The sequence below is a fragment of the Marmota monax genome, unplaced genomic scaffold (assembly GCF_021218885.2).
Source record: "Marmota monax isolate L192 unplaced genomic scaffold, Marmota_monax_Labrador192_F-V1.1 WCK01_AAM20220418_F8-fsc01895, whole genome shotgun sequence".
NCBI lineage: Eukaryota > Metazoa > Chordata > Mammalia > Rodentia > Sciuridae > Marmota > Marmota monax.
Window position 1 is genome coordinate 9,830 of NW_026694111.1, and position 24,429 is coordinate 34,258.

The 24,429-nt window shown below is 39.7% G+C and overlaps 1 pseudogene; it reads right to left on the reverse strand.

Annotated features, from left to right (window-relative positions):
• Positions 1 to 306: 306 nt before the first annotated feature.
• Positions 307 to 18,414, reverse strand: LOC131424998 (vomeronasal type-1 receptor 97-like; annotated as a pseudogene).
• Positions 18,415 to 24,429: the final 6,015 nt, after the last annotated feature.

Consider the following 24,429-nt stretch of genomic DNA (forward strand, 5'->3'; position numbering starts at 1 on the left):
GCAATATTTGAGAACCATTGGAACTATTGTGTATCTAAAAAGAATTTGGAATAACCCAGGTTATGACAAGTGACATCCAACTCACAGGCCCCTATTAAGGATCCAGTGAGAACCATGACATCCCCATGATATATTGGAGAGGCACTTGGTTTGGCTTTCTTTGATGTACATGTAATCCACATTATGTCCAAGTGTACGGTTTAACAGAGGAAGCGACACTTTGCATTGCATATAAACCAAAGACTCTACACGCTCTGTCATGATAAATCACTCCAAATTCAGCACAGTTTTTCACCTTAACAGAACTTATCCACCACTGGCTACTGAAATGTTTACTGTTTTATCCCACATGTATCTTAAAATACTAATAATACGTTTTTCAGTACAAATAAACACCAAAGGCTGAATGAGGCATAGCTATGGGTCACGAGGATCTGGATACAGTAAAATACTGGATCATCCTTCATTGTGATTCTTGCATAGGAGACAATGCTGTCCAAGATGGACATGACCATGAAGCAACTCATGAACAGCAGGATTGTCTGGGTGGCCTGCAGTTCTGGGGATGACACTGGAGACAGGCTGGTGCTGTGGAGACGCTGGGACTGCCCCTAGTGCCTGCACAGGAGAGCCACCATGTATCCACTGGAGAGGGCCATTATTCCTATAAAGGAGAATTCCCTGAAGGTCAGCAGGGTGGACAAGCTGTGACGGAGGAAGAAGGTCATGGAAATAAAGGAGCAAGATTCTTTGACTTACATAAAGTTGTCTGAGGTCCAATTGGAGGTAGCAGCAATGGAGATGAAGAGGTGGCTACTGAAGGATGAGTAGATGACCCACAGGAAGAGAAGGAAACACAGGTTGTGATGTGAGGATTTATGTTTGAATTTTGCCAAGTAGGAGCTCCTGGGGCTGAGAGTGATGGCTTGGAGGACAGTCAGCAGGCAGCTGGCACAGATGGAGAAGCCCCTCATCAACCTCTACAGGTAGATGAGCAATTTACATGTCAGGTTATCCCACCTGCCCCTCTGAGGTATAAAAATGTCAGAAGCTATGAAGCCACTGATAAGCAGAATCACCAAGTGGATCAGGGCCAGGAGACCAATGGGCAGGTCAGTGGGCTTAGGTCTGTGCCCAGTAATGTGCAAGGAGATGTGGACGAGAAGAAGAAGGACCACAGTAACACACACAAAAAAAAGTCTTTTTTTTTTTTTTTTGCAAATCTGACCTCCTTCCTCAATCTCAAATGAACACCACTGTCATGAGGGAGAAAAAGGAAATTTGCAACAGTCTGGCTGGGCACAAAATCATGAGCCACTCAAGCAGGAACAAACATTATTTTTGAAACTGCTGCCAATGCCCTGTATGCTCCTGGGAAGATTGCCAAAGGGAAGATTGCGAAGGGACCCATGAGGCGTTCTCCCGGAACCCAACAGGAAGTCCCTCCTCCAGAATTCCCTCCTACCGCACTTCACCAATCAATGGGAACTCTTCAGGAGTCCCATAGCAGGCAGAGGTGGACAGCAGGAGTCCAATATCCATATGAATGCAGATCTTAACATAATCATATCATCTCAATGGCTTGCTGGCCTCACCTTTCAACCAAAAATGCCATGCATCATATTACTTGGCTGTGGCTTTTAGCAGAAATTCATCCAACTGTATTTTTTTTCCACATGAAAACTCAGTTCTGGTCCCGGGCACAGTGGTCTCTGCCTGAAATCCCAGTGACCCAAGACGTTGAGGCAGGAGGATCACAAGGGTGAAGCTAGTCTGGGCGTCTTAGTGAGACCCTCTTTCAAAATACAGAGTAAAAAGGACCAGGTGTAACTTGGTGCTGGTGCACTTACCCACCAAGCAACCCCAACACAAAATTTAAAAACACACACACACACAAACACACACACACACAAAAAAAAAAAAAAAAAAAAAAAAAAAAAAACTATGTTCTATTCACACATTGCCTTATCTCAACACCTTCGAATCTCACTGGGACCTCCACAGTGGCATACATATTGATACTTCAGTTTTCTTGTACATTAAGAATTGTCAGCCAGGTGCCATGGTGCACTCATGTAATCCCAGTGGCTCGGGAATCTAAGATGGGACAATGGCAAGTTCAATGCTGATGTCACCAAGTTCGCAAGGACTTAAGCAACTTCCTGAGAACCTGTCTCAAAGTGAAAAATAAGAAGAACCAGTGATTTTTAAAAAATCATGGCTCAAAAGAAGTGCCATCTATCTTAGAAAATACTTCCTTCCTAATACTTCATGGCTGAGGTTGTCTGGGGCAAGACAGAAGCTTACTTAATTTGCCTTTTCCTGATCTTGTCTGTCAGGTACATAATAGGAGGTCTACAAATTGGGCCAGATTTCAGGGTGGTTGATTGCAAGAAACTGGAAGCGAGTCCCTCCCAAACATGAGTGTCCACAGACTAGACCTGAACGGAGTTACTTCATATCTGCACCATGTTAACTCTCTGGCTTATTTCTCACCAGACATAATGTTTCTAATATATAAACAAGAAAATGTTGGTGTGAACTCTGATGTCGGACTGGTTGAAGTTGCAAGTCTGAGCTACCATTTATGACAGCTTCTTCTTAAGCACCCTGGGATTCTGAGGTCCAGTCATCTCAGCTGTCCACGTAAAGAGTTGTGTTATGTGAATCCTGCAGAGACTATGTGGGAAAAAGTAAAGTGTGCCTACCAAACTTGGAAGTGTTCGTGGCACATAATGAACTCTCCAGAAATGTTGGCTTCTAATCTTATTATCATACAGTTCTTCATGCACAAGACTTGGGAGAATCAATGCAGTTCTTTTAATAACAGATCAGATGTGTCCCTGCCTGAAAAGAAAGAGAAGAAAGAAATTCCCGCAGGACGTGGGGGTGCATGACTGTAATCCCAGCAGGTCAGGAGACTGAGACAGGAGGATTTGAGTTCAAAGCCAGCCTCAACCACTTACAAAGGCTCTGAGCAACTCAGTGAGACCCTGTGTCTAAATAAAATATATAAATAGGGCAGAGATGTGGCTCAGTGGATAATTGCTCCTGTGTTCAAATTCCATTTTAAAAAATAGAAAAACCAACACAGTAGAACATTTGCACAATCAGGTTCTGAGGACTTGAAACTTTTTGTCTGTCCTTGGAATCCTCTAAGGTGGCTATATATGTCACAATTTTGTTCATCCTCTAGCCAGAAAAACTAGCCTACATTAGAACATTCTGGAAATATTACCAAGAGCATAGTTATTTTTTTTTCCTTTTCAAGTCTTTACAATCAGAGTAGTAAATAGAACTACATTTAAAAGAGACTAGGTGCTGTTTTAAAACAGAGTTGGTGTTCCAAGGTTTTAATTAAAGGACATGTGTCCAGCCCATTCCTGAAAGATGAGCTGTAAGTTGTTATCTCTATTACAAGTTCAAGGTAACATTTTTCTGGAATCAAATGCCCAAGACTGAAACTTATGCTGGAGAATTTGTTGAATGATCTGCTAGAACAACATTTCTTGGAGAGTGTGTGCAATGCTTTTTTTAGGTTTCATACATGAGTAAGAACATGTAGTGTTTGTCTAAAAGGGAAATTCTCTACACCATTGGGAAAAAAGTTCTTTTTTCCCAAATGTGGTGATCAGGAAAAATAAAATTTTATTCTTTCACTTATTCAGTATATTCAGGTTTGCTACCATGACAAGCCCAGAAATGACACTAGGAAGGTCTTCCACAAGGCACACATGATCACAGGCACAGATGTTATTCCCTTACATCTTTATACATAAAATTACATACATCTATTCTTATAACAACTGTTTTATGTAGGTAACATTTATACTGATGAAGCTTTAAAGAATAGCTTAAACATCTATGTTTAACTATAATCGTTTATGTACAACATTTTAAAATAAAAATTTTAAATTTTAGTTCTAAAATTGTGTTCTCTTATACCATTTGTGTGAAATGGAGACTTTGCTTTTATTGTGTTTAATTCATGTTAAAACATGTTCAAGGCAAGCACACAGCACTGTAAAATCCTTTCAGTAACATGTTTAAATCACCCGGAAATCAGAGCATTCAAGGACATGATTTTCAGTCTTACTTCAAAATATGTAGTCGTGCAAACATGAAAGATTTGGAAAAGTAGGAATGAGAAGAAGTCAGGAGTTTTCAAAAATATTCAGAAATTAAGACCCCAGTTTATTGTTGCTTTAAAATGGCCAGAAAGTCTTATTTGTCTGAAGGAAAAACTGCACAGTAGCAGCATGAAAAATGAGTCTCCTTTCTCCAGAGCATGAAGGAATATGAACAAGTACTTTCAACAACAGAAATGGTGTAGACCCAGGAGCAATTACATATTTCTGCATCTATCCAGCTGTGTGCAAAGAGTTTATTTTTCCTACCAGAAATTGAACCCAGGAGTCCTAAACCACTGATACACAGCCCAAGGTCTCTCCCTCGTTTTTATTTTGAGACAGGGTCTCACTAAGTTTTCCAGGACCTTGCTAATTTCCTGAGGTTGGCTTTGAATTCACAACCCTCCTGCCTCAGCCTCCGGGACACTGAGATTCCGTGCCCATCTTCCATTTAAATTTCAGATCACATCATAATGTATCAGCAAATCATACATCCAATACAGAATACTAATTCACTTAAATATCATACAATATGTAAGTGACTTTAAAAAGTATGTAGCTACATCTGTGTTAATAGCTCATTGACATTAGAATGAGTTCTAGTGAATAATAATGAATATTTTATAAAAATGAGCTAAAAGAAATTGTCTGGCATGTCCTCTCCCAGCCATCGCATCTGCCACTCACACCTTTCTAGCACAGAAGAGCCCAGAGACTCAGGACCAGGATGAAACTTTCTGCTTCCCTGCAGGGTAATGAAGGGGCCTCCTAACCTGTGGCTCTTAGCAATGTGGTGGTGTCTGGTTAACACACTGTTATAAGCAAACTACATTAGGAAGACTGAACCTTTCATAGAGAGGGACATAAGTCACAGGGGAAGTAATGTGGTCTGGGTGCAGTGGTGCACACCTGTAATCCCAGCAGTTTGGGAGGTTGAGACTGAAGTATCACAAGTTTGAGGCCAGCCTCAGCAACTTAAAGAGGCCCTAAGCACCTTAGGGACACCCTGTCTCTAAATAAAATGTGAAAAGTTCTGGGGTTGTGGTTCAGGGGTCAAGCATTCCTGGGTTGCATCCCTGGTACCAAAATAATAATAATACCAGCAGCAGCAAAGTAGCACACTTTGATTCATGGTTGCTAGGTAGTTCAACTTTACCATGATTCCCATGGCTAAGATGGACAAGTGAAATGTGGGAGGGGGATTCATCCTGCTTTAAGTGGGTTTGGATATCAGGAAAAAATTGGGCAGGATGTTCTTCTCTATGGCAGAGATCTAGCTGGGAAACTCTGAAGAGAACTAGGAAGAAACAGCTTGCCCATCATGGAGGGCACAGCCACCCACAGCCAGGTGCCCTGCTGGATGCAAAGCCACTGTGACTTATATAAGCCACAGGATCAAGGAGGAGAAAATCCTGGAGAATATTTGGGTGAATAAATGGCAGCTATTTCAGAAAATAAGGATAAAAATAATCCATTGTTTCTGTAACCTGGAAGGATTTAAGTACAGCTCGGGGTTCACACTTACAGATAGACACTAAGAATATTTTAAAGTCTGTATTCAGAATCATTAAAAGAAAAATTAGTCTTCTAACAACAATAGGGAACAGCAAAGTTGATTCATTACAGACCCTAAGCTGTCATCACTGGGAAACCCAAACATACCTGCAGGAGTATCCATTCCCATGATGACATGAGTCAAGTCCTGTCTGCTTTAGGAAGAAGAAAAGCAGATAGGTTCACTTTTTTTCTGGAAGTGCATTTGCATGAAATAGGACCTGAAAATACACCAGGACTGATTGAGTTAGGATGTGGGGAAAAGACACACTCATTCACTGCTGGTGGGACTGCAAATTGGTGCAGCCAATTTGGAAAGCAATATGGAGATTCCTTGGAAATATGGGAATGGAACCACCATTTGACCCAACTATTCCTCTTCTCAGACAATACCCAAAGGACTTAAAAACAGCACACTACAGGGACACAGCCACATGAATGTTTATAGCAGCACAATTCACAATAGCTAAACTGTGGAGTCAACCTAGATGCCCTTCAGTGGATGAATGGATAAAAAATGTGGCATATATAATCAAAGGCCTTTCTGGCACTTTCATTATTAGGAAAAGGGCAAAGAGAATCTTTAAGTGAATAATGAAAAGAAAGAAGATTAATGGATGCAAATATTCTTCTTATCTAGCTATAGATAATAATGTTACCTTGTTGTTGGGGAAGGAGAAGGACACCATAATCAGATTCACTGGTCTTTTCCTGGGATGGTGACACAGGACCACTGTCCTCTAACTTGAAATTTGCTCATGGGCAGCACCCACTATGGAGTGGCAGCATTCACTTTTAAATTGTGAGATTAAATGTAGGACAAAAAGATTGCATGAAAAAGTTTAATAGATGCCTGTGGCAATGTAAGGTGGCCATCATTACCTTCTGGGCTATATAAAATTATGGTTTTTAATTCCTCAGAGTCTAGTAGTCACAGGTGAGTAATATTCTATTTGTTTAGGAAGGTGAGAGAAGGAAACCTGAGTATATTTAGTATAAAGCAGACAGGCGACTTATTACATCCCTGATTATTGGCTTAGGAGTAAATAGCATATCAACAGGGAAACGCATATGTAACATGAGCACTGCTGTAGTTGTTAGAAGAAAATTAAGTATAATCCTGAGACAATTGGCACTTCCTATTGAAAATAGCACCTAACTTATTGTGTCTCAAAGGATGACGCAACCTAGGAAGATCTCCTTCCTTACATTTCACAGAGCACCTTAGTCTTCTTAAATATATGGGTGAAATCTGGATGTCTCAAACTACCAAGAACCTCACTCCTAGACCCAGTTTGCCCCTTGCAACGTCCTCCTACAAGCCCCAGGTACTCACTCACTATCTCTGTGGAACGAAGAGGCACTTACATGGATGGATGCAGGGCACTTGGTGCACCTGAACATAGTGGGGTTGCACCACTTTGCAGTCCCACATTTTCATTTGATACCTTTAATTTTCCATTTTTCTCGGGAAATAACTAATCTTTTCATCTATTGTACCAGTATGAACTATCATTACATTGATTTCAGGTCTTCTTAGAGCATTGTCATCTAATTCCAATACATTACCTCCATGGGTCTAAGAGAAAGGGTGCTGTGAGCTCATCTCTCTGCAGCCTGCAATTTTAGTGTCTCTACTAAGGTGACAATATCCCACTGGGGAGCACAGAACTACGGAGTCCCCATTGGAACATTTTGCCTGTCCCCTTGATTTGATTCTGTTCTGGATAACAACCATCTGGGGAGAGGTACTCAAAATTTCCTGAGTTCCCTTGACAAAAAAAAAAAAAAAATGTGTCCCAATCTTGTAGACAACTCCAAGTTCTCTTACTTGGATTCAAATTTCAAATTAACTCATATCCTTTCCACGTGTTGTGATGCTTGGATTCGGGAAGGGGGGGGAGATGTCCCTAGATCCACCTGAAGCTCTGTAGATCCTCTCCCTGTGATGTCTGATGGACGCCCTCTTCCCCACTCCATTTTCACGTGGACCACCTGGTTTCCTGACATTGAGGGAGGGGAAGGGAATGGGTATGAGGTTATAAATGATGGTGGAATGTGATGGACATTATTATCCAAAATACATGTATAAAGACACAATTTGGTGTGAATATACTTTGTATACAACCAGAGATATGAAAAATTGTGCTCTATATGTATAATAAGAATTGAAATGCATTCTGCTGTCATATATAAATAAAAAATAATAAATATTTATTTGTTTAATTGTAGTTGGACTCCATACCTTTATTTTTATTTATTTTTATGTGGTGCTGATGATTGAACCCAGGCCATGAACATGCTAAGCAAGTGCTCTACTGCTGAGCCATAGTCCCAGCCCTCATTTCAGCTTTCTAGTTATCCATAAGTTAGAATGCTTATATACTTCAGATCACTTCATGTTCTAAATCTTTTTTATATACATTGTTAGATGCTAGGGATTGATCCCAGGGCCTGGTCATGCTAAGCCCAGACTTTACCACCAACCTATAGCCACGGTCCTAAATCTTTAATTTGAATTTCTCACCCTGACTATGGATGCTGTTGCTGAGGCTGGCCTTTAACTTGCGATCCTCCTGCCTCAGCCTCCTGAGACACTGGGATGATGGGTGTGATCCACCGTGCCCAGCTAAATGTGAAATTACACATTGTAGATACTATATTTTTAGTTCTTTGCATTTTCATTTGATACTTTTAATTTTCCATTTTTTTCGGGAAATAACTAATCTTTTCATCTATTGTACCAGTATGAACTATTATTACATTGATTTCAGGTCTTCTTAGAGCATTATCATCTAACTCCAATACCTGGAACATCGCAAGATATACTTAAAATTCTTGTGTTTATTTTAGGTTTGTAGTTTATGGGCTTCCATTTTTTTTCCAGGTTGCCACTCTTCTGGTTGTACATGATATGGAATTACATGGGTCATTTATGCATATGCACAATTCATTCTACTGTCTTCTGTATTCAGATTTCCCCTCCCTTTCCTTTATCCACCTTTGACAAATCCAATGTACTTCCATTCTTTCCTACCCCCCACTTATTGTGAGATAGCATCCGCATACTAGATAAAGCATTGGGCCTTTAGTTTGGGGGATTGAATAACTCCCATTAGCATGAAAGTCCCCCGTTCCATCCACTGACTGGCAATGTGTATCATTCCTCTTTGTTTAGGTATATTCCATGGTGTGTATGTAGCCCATTTTTTCACCCACTCATCTGGTGAAGGACACCTGTGTTGGTTCCACAGTGAGTGATTGTGAATTGAGCTGGTGTGAACATTTATGTGCCTGCATCACTATAGTACACTGATTTTAAGTCCTCTGGGTGCATGCTGAAGAGAGGGGTAATTGGAACACGCGGTGGTTCCATTCCCAGTTTCCTGAGGAATCTCCACTCTGCTTTCCAGTAGGGTTGCACCACTTTGCAGTCCCACAGCCATAGATGAGTGTAACTTTTCCCCCACATCCTCACCAACACTTATTGTTAACTTGTATTCTTCATAATTACCACTCTGAGTGGCTTTAGATGAAATCTCAGTATAGTTTTAGTTTGCATTTCCCTAATTGCTAGAAAAAACTCAAGAAATGTTGAACATTTTTCCTGTATTTGTTGACCATTGGTATTTCTCTCTCTATTAAGTGTCTGCTTATTTTCTTTGCCCATTTATGGATTGGGTTATTTGTATTTTGTGGTGTTCAGTTTTTTGAATTATATCCTGGAGATTAGTGTTCTGTCTTATATGTGGGTGGGCAAGATGTTCTCCCATTCTGTAAACCCTCTCTTCCCATTCTTGATCATTTCCCTTGCTGTGAAGAAGCTCTGAAGTTTGGTTTCATGCCATTTATTTCCTCTTGATCGAACTTTTTTACACTTTAGGAGTTTTGTTGAGGAAGTTGGTTGGTTCCTAAGCCAACATGAGGTAGATTTGGTTCTACATTTTCTTCCAGGAAGCACAGGGTCTCTGGTTGAATGCCTAAGTTCTTGATCCAATTAGAGCTGGGTTTTGTGCAGCGTGAGAGACAGGGGTTTAATTGCATGCTGCTACATGTGGATTTCCAGCTTTCCCTACTGCATTTTTTGGAGAGGTTATCATTTCTCCAAGGTATGTTTTCAGTGCCTTTGTCTAGTAAGAGGTAACTGTATTTCTGTGTATTCGTCTCTGTGTCTTCTGTTCATACCATTGGTCTACCTGTCTGCTTGGTGCCAATACCGTGCTGTTTTTGATACTGTAGCTCTGTTTTGTTTGGCTATTCTGGGCCTCTTGTTTTTCCAAATGAATGTCATGACTGATTATTTCTATTCGTATGGAAAATGTTACTGGGATTTTAATAGGAACTGCATTCACTTTTGGTAGTATGGCCATTTTGACAATATTAATTCTGCCTATTGAAGATCATGGAAGATCTTTCCATCTCCTAAGGTCTGCTTCAATCTCATTCTTTAGGGTTCTGTGGGTTTTCATTATAGAAGTCGTCTATCTCTTTTGTTTGATTGATTCCCAAATATTTTACTTTTTTGAGGCTACTGTGAATGGGGTAGTTTTCCTAATTTCTTTTTTAGAGAGAGAGAGAGAGAGAGAGAGAGAGAGAGAGAGAGAGAGAGAGAGAGAAAGAGAGATTTTTAATATTTATTTTTCAGTTTTCAGTTGACACAACATCTTTATTTTATTTTATGTGGTGCTGAGGATTGAACCCAGTGCGCCATACAAGCCAGGTAAGCACGTTACTGCTTGAGCCACATCCCCAGCCCTTCCTAATTTCTTTTTCAGGCAATTCATCACTGATGTATAGGAATGCAATTGATTTTTAGGTGTTTATTTTACATCCTGCTACTGTGCTAAATTCATTTATAAGTTCCAGAAGTTTTCTAGTGCAGATTTTTGGTTTTTCTAAATATAGAATCATGTCATCAGCAAATAAGTATGGTTTGAGTCATTCTTTTTATCTTCATGTACCTTTAATTTCTTTATTCTGTCTAATTGCCCTGGCTAGAGTTTCAAGATGATGTTGAATAAGAAGTGGTGACACAGGGCATCCTTATCTTGTACCAGAATTTCAAGAGAATATGCTTTCTATCTTTCCATTTAGGATGATGTTGGCATTGGGTTTAGCATATATAGCTTTTACAATATATGTTCCCTGTATCCCTGGTTCTTCTAGAACTTTTAACATGAATGCTTGCTGTACTTTATCAAAGTTTTTTTTTCTGTGTCTGTTGAGATAATATGATTCTTGTCTCTAAGTCAATTGATGTGATGTATTACATTTATTAATTTCCATTATGTTGAACCTAACTTGCATCCTTTAGATGAACCCCTCTTGATTGTAGTGCATTAGATTTTTTAAATGGTTTTATATGCAGTTTGCCAGAATTTTATTAAAAATTTTTGCATCTAAGTTCATCAGGGATATTGGTCTGAGGTTTCTTTTCTTCATGTGTCTTCGTCTGGTTTTGGTATCACGGTGATACCAGCTTCATAGAATGAGTTTGAAAAGCTTCCCTCCACTTCTATTGCATGGAATAATTTGAGGAGTGTTGGTGTTAATTCTTCTTTTAAAGTCTCATAGAACTGGCTGAGTCCTATGAGAACTCATAGTTGTTAATCAGATATGATTTGTATTTACAGTCATTTTGGTTTATTTTTGGCTTTTCATTTGAATTAGTTTGTCCTTTCCCCTCTTTGCTTGTTTCTCACTTACATTTTTCGTTTATCCTTCAAGAAATATTTTGAGTATGTTTTGTAAGGCAATCTTTCTAGTCTTAGGAATTTTTTTAACTTATGTTTGTCATGAAAGGTTTTTTATTTCAATGTCAATTCTGACATTTTATTTTGCTGGGTATTGTATTCTTGGCTAGCATCCACTTTCTTTCAGAGCTCAGTATATATTATTCCAAGACATACTAGTTTTCAGGGTCATGGTTGAAAAAAAATGGCTGAGATCCAGATTGATTTCCCTCCAAATGTGACACATCATTTTTCTCTGAAAGCCTTTAAAATTCTATCCTTATTTTGTATGGTAGGCACTTTCATAATAATGTGCCTTGGTGTGGGACAGTTTTACTTTTGCATATTTGAAGGCCTATAAGCCTCCTGTATTTGATTTTGCACTTAATTTTTTAGGTTTGGGATATTTTCTGATATTATTTCATTGAAAATTTGTGCATTCCTTTGGTTTAAAGCTCTGTGCCTTCATTTATCCTGATAAATCTTGAATTTGGTATTTTCATGTTATCTCATATTTCTTGGAAATTCTACTCACATATCTTATAACATCTTCTCTGCAGGGTCAGCTTTATTTTCAAAATTATGTATTTTGTCTTCATGGCCAGAATGGATATTTTAATATCTTAATATCTTTCTTAACCTGAAACAGAAATGCAAACCTGAAGCTGAGTTTGGAAACCCTAGGAGACATAATACCCCAAACCACATGGTCATTGTGAGAGTGGACAAGAGAAGACAGCCTCACATTTTAGGGAGAGGACCCACAGGGCAACTGGGAATGCATGGGAGATATCACTAACCACTCACCCCAGAGTAGAGACATTACAAAATGTGGAATATGATTGAGCTAATTTGAACATGGGTTTTAAAAAATCAAAAATCAAGTGTATGGATGTATGAAGATATGTTCTGGATATATCATGGAGTTCTACTCAACATTAAATAGGAAAAAGAGTCTGATGCATAGGAATCCACAGATGAGTCTTGCATAGGCATCAGAATCAAAACTGTATACATATACACACAACAGGTGGAATCTTCAGTAGTACAATATGCAAGACCAAATATTGCATTAAATCCTAAACCTAGCATAAAATAGGAAGGTGATGCTGATGTATAAGAAACCACAGATGAATCTTGAAATCATTAGGTCAATTGACCGTCACTCTCAAAAGAATCAACATGGTATAAAACTACCTGTAAATGATGGAAGTTTGGGTCATATAATTTATAAAGACAGAATGTAATATGGCATTTTCCAGCAGTAGAGGAAGGTGTGCCCTGGGGAATTTTTATTTAACAAATCCAGATGTAAGGAGGATGATGCATACAAGTCACACAGGGAGAATTTCCTGTATAGGTTATCTTTTAAGGATTGTTCTAATTTTTAAAATGCACATCCTCATTTATGTCAGTTGGTAGAATTCTTAGGATTGCTTTAATATCTGATCACCTTCTGTCACTAACTGAGAGAACTGAAAAAAATTACCATAATAGTATAGTACACTGGAAATCTCTGCAGAAATTTGATGGAGCTTATGACTATTTGAATTTTTTAAATAATTACATATTTTATTTATTTTGATTATCATGTCAGAATCTGGCCCATTCACACAACTGCTATTATAAAATATTAGAAAGAACACATTTTTGCATTGTTTTCTATTTATATTTGTGGAATTCTTATGATAAACCAAACCATAAATTAAAATAGATCCAGGTACACTCCATTATGAGGATTTCATTAAAGGATAAGTATCCAAACTAATCTTGAAATATGAGTCTTCTTGGAGTCCAGGTTTTCTTCCATCTTTCAAGAAAGCAGTGGCATTTCTCCAAACTCAAAGAGGTTTAGATATAAAATTGATCCTCAAATTTTTGTTTTGCAATTCTGGATCTCAAGCCCAGTACCCCATTCATGCTAGGTAATTCTCTACTACTGAGCTACATCCATAGCCCCTGTTTTAGAAAAATTTGTAATATCTTACTGTCAGAATATTTTTCTGGAAAACATGTATTAAATTTCATGCAAGACTCTCATATATGTACTAGTTAAGATTTAATTTGTGTTTTACATACTGAATCAGAATATCATCTAAAAAGCAATGTCTTAAAGCTAAATTAGTTCATGGGCATATAGATGTGAAAGATAAGATGATAAGAAATTCCCAGTGACTCGGGACGCTGAATCAAGAAGACCACAACTTTGAGGCCAGTCTCATCAACTAATATGTCCCTAAGTAACATAGAGAGACCCTGTCTCAAAATTTTAATGAAAGAGCTGAGGACATAGCTCAGTCACATTGTGCCCCTGGGTTCAATCCCAGGTACGAAAAAGAAAAAATTGCTAAGGAAATCTGACATGTGAAAGACTTGAGAATATACGGTAAAGCTTTTAGAATTCAGAACTCAAGTATATATTTGCTTAAAAGTTTAAATGCAGATTTTTTTAAAAAAAATAACCTTTAATTGAAGTAACATCTTGACTTATATCTGGAGTACACTATTACAAATCTATACATGTTTAAATTATTTTATGATCACATTATGGTAATTAACCTGCATATTTTCTCAAATTGTATCATTTCTAAGTAATAAGGAGGCTCAGAACTCTTCCCCTCTACTGAGTTGTTTTTATACATAAAATGTCATACCGCCTTTCACATATACTTGTTTGAGTTACTAATTCAAATGATGCTTTAAAGCATAATGTTGTATCTGTGTATTTATAGTCAACATATAAACATTTATTTATAACATTTTAACGTGAAAATGTACAATGATTGTTGTGAAATTGCTTTCTCTTATGCCATATTTGGAAAATGGAGAGTTTGCTACCATTGCATTCAATTCATTTTAAAAGTTGAGGTACCCAAATATAGCCTTGTAAAACTCTTACATCACATGCTACAATAAAGTGTAAATCTATGCATCAGATGGAATTATATTCATGTTACTTCAAATAATGTAGTCATGGGAATATAAAATTTTTGGATAAAGCAGGGATGAGAAGAAGACATGAATTTTCAATGCTATTCAGAAATTAAGACCTCTGCTTATTGTTGATTTAAAATGATTGGTAAGTCCTGAAAGAATGAACAAGGCTCGTTGTTGGAAAAAATGCCGGTTTATTGAGGAACAGCTTTGCATATTTATAGGCTGGGGGTGGTTTGAAAATTATGACAGTTTAATGATTGAAGGCTTTGACAGTTGGCAGGGGTGCTTTCTGATTGGTGGGTAAGGATCATGTGAGCCAGCAGGGCTCACCATTTGACCACTCTTCTCTGGGGATGGGGAAGTTAGTCTTTGGAGCAAGGGCCACTCCCAACAAGTCTTATTTTTATAAAGGCAAAATTCTACAAGAGCAGCAAGAAAAATGAGTCACCTTTCTCCAGAGCATAAACAAGAGTGAGAGGACATTTCTCACTAAAAAACCTAACTGTGTAGAATGGGTGAGGTCACACATGTATGGAGGTATCCAGCCGGGTCCAACATTTTTTGGAAGAGAATGTGTACCCAGGGGTGTTTAACCACTGAACCACATTCTAAGTCACCATCACCTCTTTTTTAAATTAGATACAGGATCATGCTAAGTTGCTTAGGGCCCTCCTGCATTGCTGAGTCTGGCTTTGAAATCACTATCCTCCTACCTCAGCCTCCCATGCTGCTGGGATTTCAGGCATGCACCACCATACCTAGCTTCTCTCCAAATTTTCTATCACACACTAATGTATCCATACAACAAACCTATCAAATACATGCAACTTACTCACAGAAATATTACATGTAAGTATTTTAAAGATAAGCATGTAGCTATGCCTGAGTTAATATCTCATTTTTATTATAAAGCATTCTGGTGAATAGGAGCCTTGAAAAACAACTAAGCTAAAAGAAATTGTCAGGCATGTCACCTCACAGCCATGACTCTGCCACTCACACTTGTCTACAAATCTACCAAACAGGAGTCTAGAGTATCAGGGACAAGATGAAATCTCCCTTCTCTCACTGCAGGGTGATGAAGGAGTATTCTTAACTATGGCTCTTAGGACTGCAATTGTACTTGGAAAACATGTAGTTTCAAAAGCAAAAACGATCACATTTTATAAAATAGAGAAAGCAAACATTCTCAAAAATACTGAACTTTCCACAGAAAGTGACATAAATCATAGGAAAACTAACCCATGCCGGGCATGGGGGTGTGTACTTGTGATTTCAGGATTTGGGAGGCTGAGGCTAGTGGATCATAACTGCAAAGCCAGCCTCAGCAACTTAGTGAGGCCCTAAAAATCTTAGCAAAACCTTTTCTCTAAATAAGATTTAAAAAAAGGGCTGAGGATGTGGTTCAGTGGTTAAGCACCCAGGGTTCAATCCCTGGTACCAAAATAATAATACTTTGCTGGGTCATTGTCATGTAGTTAAAACTCACCAGGGCTCCCATCATCTTCTGTATCCTAAGGTAAAAAATGGAAAAAAAGAGATGCAGATGATGTGATTGATCCTTCTGTATGAATCTTTGTTCTTAGAATAAATTAGGCAGCAAGCTCTACTTTGTGGCACAGTTCTAGCTGGGGAACTCTGAAGAGCACTAGAGGGAGCTTGCACCTCAGGGAGGGCACAGCCACCACCCTCCAGATGCCCTGCTGTGTGCACAGGCTCTGTGAGATCTACAAGCTCCAGCAATATGGAGGAGGAAAACTTGGAGAAGGTTTAGGTGAATGAGTAACAGCTATTCCTGAAAAACCTTGCTGACAATCATCCATTGTTTCTGTAAATTGGAAGGTTTTAAGTCCAGCTCAGTGTTCACACTTCTGGTTAGACCCTAAGAATATTTGAAGATCTGTTTTCAGAAGCTGTAGAAGATAAATTATGCTTCTAACAACAAGAAACTGCAAAGGAGCTTAATCGCAAAGCTGTCAGGACTGGGATATGCAAACATGCCTGCAGGAGGATCTGTGTCCCTGATGAACTCAATAAAGACATGAGTCAAGTCCAATTTGCTTAAAGGTGAAAAACATAACATGGTGCACATTTTTTCTCTGTAAATGCATTTTCATGAAAAGATGTCATTAAAAAATAACCATGAGCCTACAAATCTGAGTGGGATAAGGCTCAACTTCTCTAAATAGTCTTCCTAACAAAATGCCTCTCAGACACATTCATTATTAGGGAAATGGGAAGGAGAATTTATAAATTATAATAAAAAGAGACCAGATGAATGGACACATATATTTCTCCAGCTCAGCTATTGGAACTTGTATTCCCAGGTCTTTGGCGGCAAACCACCAGGCTCACTTGTCCTTTGATGTGAAGGTGACAAGGGACCACTGCCCTCACACTTGGGATTTGCTGGCGGGCAGACTATGGATGGCATACTATGGATGGCACCATGCATTTTGAACCTGTGAGATTAAATGTGGGACAAGAAAGATTTCATGAGAAGTTAGACAGATGCTTGGGATTTGGGGGTGGGGGGGGGGTGATCCCGTTTATCCAACCGTGTGTTGGTGGGCACCTGGGCTTAGGGACTCTTAGCTGTTTTCATGGTGATATGAAAAACACAGTCGTGCAGAATTACTCTGGTGCAGATTTTACTTCCTCTGCCTGTGTGCTATCTGGATCCTTTGGTGGATCTATAAATGTTTCTTGAGAAGTCTCCACATTGATCTTTATTATTATAGTACTAATTTACCTTCCCACAATAAATGGTCTTTTTCCCTCCACATCTTCACCAGCATTTAATTTTGCCTTTTTATTGATAACTATTCAACTGGGGACCAGGGACCAGGTCACTGTCACAATGATTTGCATTTCCTCGATGAATAATTTGAATATTTAAAAACTACCTTCTGGCTCTCCTGATCCTTCACCCCTGGGCCAATGGATTGAAAGAATTACTATTGCTAAGAATCCAACTCCATGGAAAGTCATCAACCATCTCTAGCAAAATTCCAATGATATTTTTTTCACAAAAGCAGAAAAAAATACATCCTAATAGACACAGAAATTTCTTTCTTTCTTTTTATTCAATAAAAAGGAAAAAAAAATAAGATTTATTGCTTTGCTAGCATAGAAGCCTGGCGGACTCCCGTCCCAAAGGCTATGATTCCGGACATACAGATTTCTAAATGATGCCAGAGGCCGAAATGGTCAAATGCTTTTTTATCAAGGATGCCAGACCATTCCAAGGGGAGAGGGCACCTCTTCCACCAAATAGAGCTGAGAAACATGAATTTCCACATGCAGATAATGAAGTTGGGCCATGACTTCTAAAATTCACAGAAAACAACTCCCAGTTGACCAAGCACCGAAGTATCCATGCTAATCCTATAAGACCCTTACAAAAACATAGGAGGAAACTTAATAATGTTGGAGTTGACCAACATTTAGACATTTATGCATATCTATAGATGTAGGGACTCAGACAAATAAGGTGATAGTGGCCTCTTGGAGCTCCCTTGTCCACATCAAGCAGAAATATGAGTTTGTGAAGTTGATCTTGGAGCCATTTGGATTATAATCTGGGAGGTGTTTCTCATTCACCAGTTTCAAAGTAATCATTTAAAAGAGCCCCCGTGGGGCTAGGGATGGGGCTCAAGGGGGAGCGCACTTACCCAGCATGTGTGAGGCACTGGGTTCGATTCTCAGTACCACATAAAAATAAAATCCAGATATTGTGTCCAGCTAAAACTAAAAAATAAATATTTCAAAAAATTTAAAAAATAAAATGAAATAAATTACCCCACTTCCTATACTCCTTCAACACAGATAGCACAGGCACCAACCACTCCATGGTTCATTGTGACAAAGCTGGGCGGTGGCTCATGCAGGGGACTGATCCCTCATGCAATGATTATGCATTGATGATTCTTCTGCCACAAGCCTTTCAAATGGGTGACACTTTGTTTTTTGGTGCAGATGAAAACCAAGGAACTGACGGTGGCATAGCCGTTGGCCACCATCATCTGGATACAATGACAAACAGGGTCGTTTTTCCACATGGTTCTTAAAGGAGGAGATGACACAGTCCAAAGATTAGATGAGACTGAAGAAAGCCAGGAGCAGCAGGATGGTCCTGGTGGCCTTCTGTTCTGGCGAGGATTTTGGAGACAAGCTGGTGCTGTGGAGGTGCTGGCACTGCCTCTTATGCCTGCACAGGAGGGTCACCATGTACCCACTGGAGAGGACCATGAGCCCTATAAGGATGATGTCCTGAAATGCACCCAGGACGGTAAATAAATGCCCAAGGAAGTAGCTCCTGTGTAATATTGTGCAGGAGTCACTGAGAAACATTAGATTGGGTGATGTCCTATTGGAGTCATCAACCACAGAGATGTAGAAGTGGGCACTGAAGTACACATAGAAGACCCAAAGTAAAGTCCAAGTGACTGATTGGATCATTTAGCTCTATACATTCTTTGTTGAGTTGTTGTTTGGTGGATCTGTGCATTAGGAGAGTGTTGTGTGAAAGTGATCCAGAATTATTCTGTTGTGATTGATATCATTGTTGAAGTGGAGAAGGGTTTGTTTGGTATATGCAGATGCACCATTGTTTGGGGAATAAATGTTCAATTTTTATGTTTTGTTGATGCATAATTTTTCTAAGCGGTCTGAAATGTCCTTCTTTGTGCCTTCTGATGAACTTTGGCTTGAAGGCCATTTTATCTGATATGAGGATGGACCCCCCTGCTTACTTACATATGAGACCCATGTGATTGATATTTTTTTTTTCCCACGCTCTCACCTTCAGTCTGTAGATGTATTTGCCTTTCAGGTGAGTTTCTTGGAGACAGTGTATTGTTGGGTTTACTGTTTAATCCAAAGTGCCAGTCTGTGTCTTTGAATTGATGAGTTTAGCTCATTTACCTTCAAATTATCCTTGAGATAGGATTTGCATTTCCAGTCATTTTGGTTTGGCTAGGTGAGCGCTCTACCACTGAGCCACAACCCCAGCCCCTCTGCTTCCATTTCAAGGTTATATATTTTTGTCTTCTTTTCCTGAAACTCTGTCTTCCAAGAGATCCAGTCTGCTGGTGATGCTTTCCCATGAATTTTCAAGTTGGCTCATTAGTCTCTTCATTTTGAGGATTTTGGACTGCTTCTTCTTCAGGATCTCTACCTCCTTATTAAAGTGATTGTTCTCTTTTTTATTTTCTCTGATTTTATTTATTACATCACATTTTATCTTTCAGATCAACGTTATCATGAACCTTTCTGATTTCCATCTCTGACACTTTGTCCTCGCAGTATCCATGGAGTCTGTTGCTGAGGTATTCTGTGCTGTTGGGGATGGTTTATTCCCTTGCATATTCATACTGTTTGTGGTCTCCTCACCTCTCTGGATATATCAGAAGCCATAGGATTCCTACTTAATGAGCTCACAGTGCCTCTGTGTTCCAGTACCTCACAGATTGGGAGAGGGGAGCCCCGTGATGGCACCAACATATATGGACAATATACTGCAGAGGGCTAGATACACAGTTCCTAGGTGATATCTACAGTGTCAGTTGTTGCAATGCCCAGGAAGAAGGTTGAGCCATCTCCATCAGTTAAAAAAAAGTAAAATAATCATGAATTCGGTGTGGCCTAGACAAAGACTAGAAATGAGGAGAGAGAAACAAGGGTGTATATGTATAGGACTTCTTGAGTCACTTAGAACACAAATAATATACAAAAAAGAAAAAAAAGAAAAGCAAAATAAAAAATCAAAACAAAATAACAACAGCAAAAGAAAAGTGAGAAATCTTGGTGAAATGTTCATGAATGAAGGAGTCCTTTCCACCACGGTGGATAAGATAATCAGTGAACATGGGATTGTCCCTTCTTGGGTGATGGGCATGAGTGGGCTTGGGGCTGTGGCTAGGTGGTGACACAGCTGGCTATGTCCAGTGGACCTGGCTGGCCTGGGCTTGTGGATCAGGGCTGGTTGATGGGCCTTGCTGGCCACTGATGAAGCAGGGCTGGGCAGGCCAGGCAGCAAAGTGGTGGCCAGGCAGCATGGGTGATGGACTGGTGGCAAATCTCTAAACCTAGTAGGAAGATCAGTGGTCTAGGTAGAGGACATGGGTGTTAAGGGACTTGAATATGGGTTGCCAAGGGGCTTGGTTGTGTGCTGGACTGATGCTAGATCTGGTGTTCACCATGGACCTGGGGAACTGGTGGGTGATGGACAAGGTGGGACAGGCAAGTGCTAGCAGCCTGTTCGGTATCAGAAACTGGGCAGCTGCTGGACCTGTGTGTTCTAAAATACCAGGGAGCTTGGAGGACTCTGGGGACTAGGCTGGTGCTGGGACCCAGCAGGAACCGGCCTGAGTCGTCCCAGGAACTCAGATGGCACTGGACTGGCAGTCTCTGGAGCCCACTGGTCTGACTGCTATAGCTGGCCTTGTTATTCTTTTTTAGTCACAGGACTCACAGGGTTGGGGAGAGTTGGGGTCTCTATAGCATCTCCAACTTGTGTCCTTCTGGACAAAATGCTCTCAGTTTCTGATTTTCCATGGTTTGTCAGGCTAGTTAAGCCTTTGCTAGGCTCACATAGGTTCATGTGGACCTTGCTCTGGAGTCACAGGACTGGGTTTCCTGTCCCCATTGGTCCCTCCACAGTCAGTCTCAATATGGCTCTTAGGTTGGCTGACCATGGGTGATTGATAAACTCAGGTGACTTCTTTTTAGAACCGTTTATTGAGTCGATGGGTCTTTGACTCTCCAGGGCAAACTGACCACCGACTCATGAATTTTCTCTCTCCTCCTTGGAGAGAAGCTGTATCCTGCTGCTCCAGTTCTGGGTTGCTGAGCTTGGGGACACGCTGCCTCACTCGAATCTGCAATCTTTTCCTCCTATCAACCTTATTTATTTTTTCAAAGTACCAACATTTCTGTGGGTTGATTTCTTCTTATTTTTACGCAGCACCTGGAGCACCCTGGGTCATACTGCATGCCAGGCACGTGGTGGGCCACAGAGTCCATCCCCGGCCCCTGCTGCTCAAGACTTGCAGTTTCTCCTGGGAAAATACCTTGCAGGTCCTAAACCTGCATTTTCCTTACATAATTTGCTGACATTAAAACCTTGGTATTGCATGGCTGGTTGAGGAAAATATTACTATTATCTGGATATGGTGTTGGACAGATTTGCCTCTGGGGTCCTGTCATGGATAGAAGTTTCCAGATCCTTTTTTGTGGGTACCACTGAATGTGTCTTCCCGTTTGTTGCTCAGTCTGTCTTTTAGCAACCACACACACAAAAAAAATGTGCCACCTCCCTGGTTAAAGAATGTAAGGAAAGCCCTGGGTGGGGGACCCACTATGTCATGGCCTGGGTGAGCCTCACTCTATGGACACCTGGGTTCTTGACGTCATTCTTCATTAAGGCCATAAACTCAATGTTCTGTATTTAGTTTCACTAGATATTTAAATTGTCTTAAGCATGTAATTTTCCTTTTTAAAAATTTCTTTGAATAGACAGAACTATGTGTCACTTTATGGTTCCTTCCCTAATCCATGTCATATAATAGAGAACATCGAGAGTTGTTCATCCTGTCTCATGTCACTGCTTTCAAAGTATGTCCAGAGAGCCAACTGGTCCCATCCGAGTGGCCCATGAAGGTTAACTTCTCTTTATTGTTGCCCTGGATGGAGAGTATCCTTCCTCACTCACAGAATGAGAAGATTTCTGATTCTTAGAGGAGATGTGTGTCCCCTATCAGGAACCCGTGGTCATCCAACAGGAGAGGCTGTACCTTGAAATGCATTTAGCGATACTAGCTATTCCTGGAGAATGAAAATAAATTGACTTTATTAAGAATGTCATTTTGCTGCCTTTGACCACAGCCAACATGGATACTTGAGTGTCTTTCTTAACTTGAAACAGAAGTGCAAACCTGAAGCCGGGTTTGCAAAAACCCTGGGATACACTTGAGCAAATGAATGGAAGTCCTATTTCAGAGAACAGGGTAAGAATTTTACAAAATGCTTGGTGAATTGAAAGATTTGTCAGGATAGCTTGTGTTCAGAATATTGACATTACCCATATTTTAAAATAAATCTTCAGAAATTTTGGGAGAAGAAGAGAGTGTTTTTTTTTTTTTCAGTTTTTGAAGAAATTGGGACTGAGCAGAGTCCTGCAAACCTGGTAATCCCAGGAAAATCCCCCAAATCCCAAAAGCTAAATTTATGGACAGAGATATTCTTTTCCCAAGTTCTAGGAATTTGTATTGCTTGGTGTTTCGTAGCCACAAATGGGAAAAAAAAACCCACCATCTTTACTTTTTAAATATTTAATGTATTTGCAAACTCAACATCTGCAACTGTAATTTGAAATTTCCTAAGTGGCAGAGCACAGGGCAAGGGCTTATAGTATATATTGTGGCAGGAAATGTTTCAGGAGAAAATCCTAGGATATACTTGGCAGTAATGTGGGGTTACCCTCTACCAGATGATATTTTGAGCATAGGAGATTTCCTTCTAAAGACTTTAAAACATGGAACAATAAATTAATTGCTTTAATTTTTGTTTAAATTATTTTTTAATTAATTGTATTAAAATATGAAAACAATTAAACAGCACAGAAGTCACTTGTATCAATAGTAGTTCTTTTTTGAGTTGTAATAATGACAGAAACAGAACCATGTATATTTATCAAAATTAAAACATGTTATGTGCCTGGTAAAACACGTTGAATAAGTAATGTTTAAAATCGGAACATTACATTTTATAGGGAGCATGCATATTAACGGAGATTGTCAGTAACTATAGTCTTGTTCATGAAAACCTAAAACACATTGAGGTCTCCTATGCAAAAATTGGAGACATTTTTTTTTTTTATCAGTCTGTGAAGTAATGAGTAGGCTAGGAAGGAAATGTCCTCATTGTGCCATATAGGGCACGTCCTCTCACCTGAGAGGGACTCATAGAGCTTAGGTCTCTTTTGCAGATACCAACAACCTCACTAAGATGCCCAAACTTCCTCCTCCCACAGCCTTCTTACGACCTCGATGACCACTGGTTCTGCATCTGAGGATCCAGAGCCACTTACCCAGATGGAGGTGATGGGAAGACACAGTTCACCTGAGAAGAACCTGGGCTGGTTTAGGGAAGGGAGGCCTTTAACCCATCTCTCTGTAGGGCCTTAATTTTTGTGTCTGTAAGAAAGTGACAATGTCTCACTGGAGAGCACCAAACCATAAGGTCTCCAGTGGGACATATCACCTGCCCCTCCATTTGACGGTGTGCTCAGGTGGATAACAGCTCTCTAGAGAGAAGTGGGATCCCAACTTTTCTCTTAAGTTAACTGACATGTGTATTGGGGGGTCACAGTCATCCCAATCATTTAGAAAGTATCAATTCTTACATTGTGACATGGACCAAATTTGTCTAAAATCACCTAACATTTTGTCAGGGCACTTTCTGGTCTGAGATCTTCCTGGCACCCCTGTGAGTTGCCGTTTGGCCGGGTGTCTCAGCTACCATTGATGATGGGCATCTTCTCTCTCAGCCCCTTCTTACTGGGAGGACCTGGTTCCTGGGGAGTGTTGGCTTTGCTCTCCATTTTTCAAAGTCTGAGAATCTGGGTTCAAGGTGTGAGTGCAAATTAAATTGGAATTGAAATGTGTTGAAGTAAATACTCAGAGTGCAGGTGAAGCTGGAGTGGGGGTGGAGGTATTCACAGGCAGGTGAGGCTGGGTGAAGTGACGGTTGTTTCACTTATTCAAATGCAATTGAGCTTCATTTCTCTTATTGACTTAACCAACAGAGTCACTTGGAAGTGGCTCCTTTGAAAGTACAATATTTTCTCAACCATTCCTTTCCTTAAGTACAATTTTATTCCTTCCAATTTATTTTTTTTCAATTTATAGCAATCATGAATAAAACTGCTATGAATGCTTGCATACACATATGGGGGTAAAACACAGATTGTGATTGTCGGATCATGTGTGTGACTCTCTGTGAAGGATAAGATATCACAATGCTATTTTCAAATAGCCTGTATCATTTGGCATCTGATAAATTGATATGGACTA